Source organism: Dipodomys merriami, unplaced genomic scaffold (assembly GCF_024711535.1).
Source record: "Dipodomys merriami isolate MVZ:Mamm:240054 unplaced genomic scaffold, mDipMer1.0.p SCAF_277, whole genome shotgun sequence".
NCBI classification, from domain to species: domain Eukaryota; kingdom Metazoa; phylum Chordata; class Mammalia; order Rodentia; family Heteromyidae; genus Dipodomys; species Dipodomys merriami.
In genome coordinates, this window is record NW_027204237.1 from 753,727 (window position 1) to 761,922 (window position 8,196).

Here is an 8,196-nt window from a genome sequence, read left to right on the forward strand (position 1 = left end):
ACCACTTGAGCCACAGCGACACTTATGGTTTTCTGGTGGTGAATTGGAGATAAGAGTCTCATGGACTTTCCTGCCCCAGATGGCTTTGAACCATGATCTTCAGACTGCAGCCTCCTGAGTAGCTAGGATTACAGATGTGAGCCACTGGCATCCGTCCTTTTTGTTTTATTTGCTCATTTATATGTCTTTTAGATGGTATGGGGAGGCACAGAAATGGAGGGATAAAAGGTAAACAAGTGTAGAAGTGATATTCACTAGAGACTAATACTCTACCACTTAAGCCACAGTGCCACTTCCATTTTTCTGGTAGACTGGTGGTTTATTGGAGATGACAATCTCACGGACTTTCCTCCCCAGGTTGGCTTTGAATCATGATCCTCAGATCTCAGCCTCCTGAGTAGCTAGGATTACAGGCATGAGCAACTGGTGCCCGGCTTCAATTTTTTTTTTTTTTTGTAACCAGCCAATCCTGCATGAGTCCTTATCAATGGAGTTAAAGAATAGAATACTCGTTGAGTGGGAACTTTTTTTTTGGGGGGGGTCCGGTTGTGGGGTCTGAACTCTGGGCCTGGGCACTGTCCCTCAGCTCTTCAGCTCAAGGCTAGTGCTCTACCACTTGAGCCACAGTGCTACTTCTGGTTTTTTTTCTTTTTTTTTTTTTGCTTATGTGGTGCTGAGGAATCGAACCCAGGGCCTCATGCATTGCAAGGCAAGCACTCTACCACTGAGCCACCTCCCCAGCCCTCTAAATAGAGTTTCTAAATTTCTGGTTGCTATTCTCATTATTTTCCCTAGTCTGTCCTGCCTCATGACCACATTTTCTCTAGAATTTAATTTACTTTTTTTCTTTTATTTTTGGGTCCGGTCGTGGGGCCTGAACTCTGGGCCTGGGTGCTGTCCCTTAGCTCTTCAGCTCAAGGCTAGCTCTCTACCACTTGAGCCACAGCGCCACTTCCAGCTTTTTTCTTTTTGCTTATGTGGTGCTGAGGAATCGAACCCAGGGCCTCAGGCATGCAAGGCAAGCGCTCTACCACTGAGCGACCTTCCCAGCCCTAGAATTTAATTTTCATTTGGATTTTTTTTGCAGTTAATTAGAATTTGTCTAGGAATTTCATTCAATTTGTCTGGCTTTGAATATCTCTTGAGTTTTGTTAGACTTTTTTTTTTTTTTTTGTCTGCCATGGGGCTTGAACTCTGGGCCTGGGCACTGTCCCTCAGCATTTCAGCTCAAGGCTAGTGCTCTACTACTTCTGGTTTTCTGGTGGTTAATTGAAGAGTCTCATGGACTTTCCTGCCCTGGCTGGCTTTGAACTGTGTTCCTCAGATCTCAACCTCCTGAGTAGCTAGGATTACAGGCCACCAGTGCCCATCTGATTTCATTTCTTACATGTACAAAAAGAAATGTGAAACTGGAAGCACTCAAGTTACTGTTCTAGATTGCCCTTGCTCCTTGCATTATACTTTATTGAAGGAACAGATATTGGCCTTATGAAGTTTCAGTACTCTCTGAAGTTATATTGAAACCAGGCTTTGCAAGTTCCATTTCCTGAAGCTTCAGAATCTCCTCATTCAATTGAGAGAAATCTGCTTGAGTACCACAAAATGTTCCTTTAAAATTAAATTCAGAGGATAAACTCTGTCCAGACTCCTTTTTGTTGTTGTTGGTTTTGTGTGTGTGTGTGTGTGTGTGTGTGTGTGTGTGTGTATGTGTGTGTGTGTGTGTGTGTTGGTGGTCCTGGGGCTTGAACTCTGGGCCTGGGCACTGTCCCTTAGCTCTTCAGCTCAAGGCTAGGTCTCTACCACTTGAGCCACAGCACCACTTTGGTCTTCTGGTGGTTTACTGGAGATAAAAAGTCTCAGAGACTTTCCTGCCCGGGCTGGAACCAAGATACTCAGATCTCAGCCTCTTGAGTAGCTAGGATTACAGGCATGAGCCACCAGCGCCTGGCCCTCCCTTCCCCCCTTCTTTCCCCTCCCCCTGTAATATGTATATATATCATACTGCGGGTTGAACTCAAGGCTTTCTCTTGCTAAGCAGGCACTCTACCATTTGAACCACATCTCCAGCCCTTTTCTATGTTAGTTACTTTTTTTTAGTTAGGTTCTCACTTTATGCCTGGACCAGCCTGAGCTGTGATCCTGCTATTGTGCTTTGCTTTGTCACTAGGGAAAACCAGGATAGAATATACTGCCCTGGTATTGGTTGAGACAGAGTCAAAAGTTTTATGCCTGGGCTGATCCCCAATTTCTGCCTACAAAGTAGGTAGGACTGAAACAGGATAGATCAGGGAAAATAAGGCATTGGAAACAGCAAACAGTAATTCAGAGATAAACACTGTGTAATTAATGGCTTGATTTAAAGCACAGAATCCTTTACATTTTTAAGCCTTACATTTTCTGACAATCTGCAACATTTAAAGGAAAAAAAATAGAACAGCTCTCTCTCAACTAACCTTGCCTCAATGCCCAGCTGAGTAGTATGCTCTAAGAAAGAGTGTGTTCAGGGGCTGGGAAGGTGGCTCAGTGGTAAGTGCATGCCTTGCATGCCTGAGGTCCTGTGTTCGATTCCTCAGCACCACATAAGCAGAAAAAAATCTGTAAGTGGTACTGTGGCTTAAGCGGCAGAGTGCTAGCCTTGAGCTGAAGAGCTCAGGGACAGCACCCAGGCCCAGAGTTCAGACCCCATGACCGGCAAAAAAAAAAAAAAAGAAAAAGAAAAAGAAAAAAGAAAGTGTGTGCTCAAAGTAAAAAGATACCACTTAGTATGGAAACATGTCTCCCTTGGGCACAATATAGGGGTTAGAGAAAAACAATCATATCAAGGATGGTCTGTTCTCTTGAAAGCAGTGTGTGACAGCTTCCATCCTTTGGAGAACAGTCTAGACATCAGTGACTCAAGCTTGGAGATAATCACAACTTTATCAAGGAACCCAGTTTAGCAAGCTAACCTTGATAAACCAGTTGATAAGAGTATAACAACAAGAACAATGAAATTCTGTTGGCATTAAAGGAACGCATTTATTTTAAGGTGAATTTGAGTTTTCAACATAAATATTCTTGATAAAACACTCATTGCAACTTATTCTCAGATGTGCACACCCACATCTGGGTGGTGTACTGTCTTTCTATTGTTGGAAATGTACAATGCTCTGGTGTCAGAAATGAATAGACACACAAGAGATATTTAATGCATTTTACTTCTGTATATAAGGGTGGTCTGCCACTCTCCCCAGAGCTAGGGTGGCACACCGGGTGGAGTGGTCTGCTCTATTTCTATCCTAACCTAAGGGGTGGTGATGTCCCTTCTCCTTGTTGCTAAGGAATTAGGCTCAGTTTTTTTCCCCATAATTGGCTACCAGGGTGATGGGGTAATCCAAGGAAGAAGTTACAAAGTACTCTGTCAGTGAAAGGTCCCTACTGTGGTAAGGCTGTCCATTTGGAGGCAAAGATGTGCTTTCTTCTCATAATGGATCTGTGGGAACAAGACCAGGAATAGGGCTGGGGATGGTTACAGTTGGAAAAAGTTGGCAAAGTCAGAAGAAAGTTCCCATTCAAGCAGGGGTTTGTTCTTTTAACTCTACTGGTAAGGACTCATACCCTTGACACCGCTGGCTGGTTACAAACAACACAGATGAGAGTTACAACTGAAGTCAAGAGTAAATAACTCCAGGTAATAGCAGTACCAGGAAATATCAGTGCAGAATGGTGACTGGTTACAGGATGGAAGCATTTTAGTTTGACAGAAAAGATTGCTTTTTCACACACGATCTTTCCTTTGCTTCATGAGTAAACTTTTTTGATCTATATACTTCAATGTGTCCTCAAATTCTAGCACTGTACCACTTGAGTCACAGCACCACTTCCAGCTTTTTCTGCTTGTGTGGTGCTGAGGAATCGAATCCAGGGCTTCATGCATGCGAGGCAAGCACTCTACCACCAAGCCACATTTCCAGCCTTACTTCACTATTTTATAAGCAACATTTTCTTTTGCAACTTAATCAAAATTTGAAAATATACATGAGTAAAAAGATTATAGGTGCTGGGAAGGTGGCTCAGTGGTAGAGTGCTTGCCTTGCATGCATGAGGCCCTGGGTTCAATTCCTCAGCACCACATAACCAGAAAAAGCTGGAAGTGGCGCTGTGGCTCAAGTGGTAGAGTGCTCGCCTTGAGCTGAAGAGCTGAGGGACAGTGCCCACGCCCAGAGTTCAGGCCCCACGACTGACAAAAAAAATTATAGATATTTTTCTATGAAAACTAAATTGAGAGGCTGGGGGTTTAGCCCAGCGGAAGGGCGCCCGCCCGGCGCACACAAGGCCCTGGGTTTGATCCTCAGCCCTGGGGGGGGAAAAAAAGCTACAAAAGACCAAAAACAAAAAACAAGCCAATGAAAACTAAATTGAAGGCTTTTCAAAGGCTTATTAAAGGCAAATTCCTAAAAAAATTGTGAAACTAGATGTGAGAAATCTGTGAATAGAAACACTATAACCATCTAGAATGATGTGTAACCACCATTCCTCTCTAGTTTCAAAACTTTACAGCACCCTGAAAAAATACCCATACTCCTTAAGTAATCATTTGTTCTTTCCTACCACCCCTAATAACCTTTAGTCTATATTTTGACTTTAGGGAGTTACTTATTCTGGATATATATTAAAAGGGTAATCTTATTTATTTATGTATTTATATTTTGGGTCCGGTCGTGGGGCCTGAACTCTGGGTCTGGGCACTGTCCCTCAGCTCTTCAGCTCAAGGCTAGTGCTCTACCACTTGAGCCACAGCACCATTTCTGGCTTTTTTCTTTTTTCTTATGTGGTGCTGAGGAATCAAACCCAGGGCCTCATGCATGCAAGGCAAGTGCTCTACCACTGAGCCACCTTCCCAGCCCAAGGGTAATCTTTTTTAAATGTATGATCTTTTGTGTTGGGCTTATTTCACTCAACTTTTTTTTTTTCTGGTCCTGGGGCTTGAACTCAGGGTCTGGGTACTGTACCTCAGCTTCTTTGTGCTCAAGGCTAGTGCTCTACCACTCTGAGCCACAGCACCACTTCTGGCTTTTTCTGGGATGGCTTTGAACCACAATCCTCAGATCTCAGCCTACTGAGTAGCTAGCATTACAAGTATGAGCCATAGGTGCCTGGCTTTTTCACTCAGCATGTTTTTGAGGTTCATCCAAGTTGCAGTGTGGATTAATATTCCATTCCTTTTTATGGCTCAATAATATTCCAAGATAGCCGAGTGCTAGTGGCTCATGCCTGTAATCCTAGCTACTCTGAGGATCATGGTTCAAAGCCAGCCCGGGCAGGAAAGTCCGTGAAACTCTTATCTCCAATAAACCACCAGAAAACTGGAAGTGGTGCTGTAGCTCAAGTGGTAGAGCACTCGCCTTGAGCTGAAGAGCTGAGGGACAGCACTCTGGCCCAGAGTTCAAGGCTCATGACCAACAACAACAACAAAAATCTTAGGATATAAATATACCACGGTATCTACCCACGTTCTGGCTATTATCAAGAATGCTAGTATAAACATTATACAAGTTTCTTTGGGGATGTATGTTTTTATTTCTCTTGGCTATATATTTAGGATTTCAATTTCTGGGACTTGGGGCAATTGTATAATTCTTTTTGAGGAACTACGTTATTTTTTAGGATGTTTTTCAGAATTGGGCACATGATTATATTTCCACCAGTAGTGTACAAAGGTCTCTATATCCAAGGGTCACTGGAGAAGACAGACATACTCCTATTTCCACATGTCCTGGCCAACACTCATTTTCCATCCTTACCTGCCCACCCCCCCAGGACTTCCTATATATTTTTGCTGGGCTTGCTTGCTCAATGAGTGCTCTATCTGTTGTGCCAACTCTGCTTTTTCTGGTTAATTGGAAATGATTCTAGGGTGTATTCTTTTTTTTTTTTTTTTTTTGGTTGTGGAGCTTGAACTCTGGGCCTGAGCGCTGTCCCTCAGCAGTTCAGCTCAATGCTAGGTGTCTACTACTTGAGCCACAGTACCACTTCTGGTTTTCTGATGGTTTATTGGAGATAAGAGTCTCATGGCCTTACCTGCCCAGGCTGGCTTTGAATTGTGATCCTCAGATCTCAGCCTCCTGAGTAGCTAGAATTACAGGCATGAGCCACTGGTGCCTGGCTTAGGGTATACTTTTCTGCGAGGGCTAGCTTCAAACCATGATCCACAGATCTTAAGCCTCCTGAGCTAGGATTAGACTACAGGAATGAACTATCAGCACCAGGCTATTTTTCAGTTTTATTTTTTATTATTATCACTGACCATTCAGAGGTGTGAACTTGTCTTTGCTTTTAGAAATCCTGTTTGCTTCAAGACAAGGAGTATTAGTCCTTGCCATGATTAGTACTGGCTGACATTCCCTTGTTTGTTTTTTTTTTGGGTCCCGGCGTGGGGCTTGAACTCTGGGCCTGGGCACTGTCCCTCAGCTCTTCAGCTCAAGGCTAGCGCTCTACCACTTGAGCCACAGTGCCACTTCCAGCTTTTTTCTTTTTGCTTATGTGGTGCTGAGGAATTGAACCCAGGGCCTCAGGCATGCAAGGCAAGCACTCTACCACTGAGCCACCTTCCCAGCCCCTCCCTTCTTTTTCTAACACAGGTTTGAGTCTTCTTCCTCTCTTCCTTCCAAAGTGCTTTTCAAAAATTTTTCTTGCTGGGAGCTGGTGTCTCACACCTGTAATCCTATCTACTCAGGAGGCTGAGATCTGAGGATTGCAGTTCAAAACATACCAGGGGTAGGAAAGTCCATGAGACTCATCTCCAATTAACCACCAGAAAACTTAAGTGGTGCTGTGGTTCAAGTGGTAGAGTGTCTTGAGCTGAAGAGCTGAGGGACAGCAACCCAGGCCCAGAGTTAAAGCCCCACGACTGACCAAAAACAGTATTTTTCTTTTCTAGCTGAGTGCCAGAGACTCACAGCTGTATTCCTAGCTACTGGGGAGGCCGAGATTGAGTAGTTTGAAGTCAGCCTGGGCAGGAAACTCCATGAGATTATTTTTATTATTAGTTTACATTATTGTTGTTATAGAGGTGATGTACAGAGGGATTATAATTTCATGAGTCAGGTAATGAGTACATTTCCTTTCATACAGTGTGTTCTCTGTTCCTCACTCTTTTCCAGTCCCTCCCTCCCCTCTCCACCCACGAGTTGGATAGTTCACTTTCATCAATGTCTAGTGAGCTCCACTGATGCACTTTTCACCTTTTCTCCCTTGAGTTCTGTACCCTCCCACAACCCTTCTAAAGTTGTACACTAGGTACACCATATATAGGGCAAAGAAGACTGAATCATTGAAAACTGAAAGCTAAAAAAAAAAAGAGAGAGAACAGAGGTCTCTTGTTTCTATATCTTGGAGTTCATTTCAGTATGTATATTATTTTATATGAGTACTTAAGCATTGTGCCTTTGAGTTTCTCTCTTACCAGCACTTTTTTTTGGTCTCACTGTGTGTGAGTCTCTAGAATCCTGTATAATTTATCATTTCCCAGTGTGTTTTAGATCTAATTTCCACATATCAGAGAGAATATGTGCTGTTTGTCTCTCTGAGCTAACTTACTTCACTTAACATGATTTGTTCTAGTTTCATCCATTTCCCTGCAAATGACATTATTTTATTCTTTCTAATGGCTGTGTAAAATTCCATTGTGTATAGGTACCACATTTTTAGGATCCACTCATCTATTGTGGGGCATCTGCTCTGTTTCCCTATCTTGGCTATTGTGAATAGTGCAGCAATAGCTATGGATGTACAGGTGTCCTTATCATATCCTGGCTCATAAGGTTCAGGGTAGATACCCAAGAGTGGTGTAGCTGGATCATAAGGAAGGTTTATGTTTAGTTTTTTGAGGAACCTCCAGATTGCTGTCCAGAGTGGTCATACTAGTTTACATTCCCACTTACATTGCAGTAGGGTTCCTTCTTCCCCACATCACCAACATGTGTTGTTGTTCCAGTTCACAATTGGTCACACTAACTGGGGTGAGATGGAATCTCAGAGTTGTTTTGGTTTGCATTCTGTAAGATTCTTCAGTAAACTCACAGAAAAAGCTGTTAGTGCTGCTGAGGCTCAGACCTGGGGGTGGGGGGTGGGGAGCTAAGGGTCAACGCCAGGGTCAGGGTCAGGCCCAGAGGGTCTTTTGTTTGTTTTGTTTTTGCTGGCCCCCAAAACAGCAAC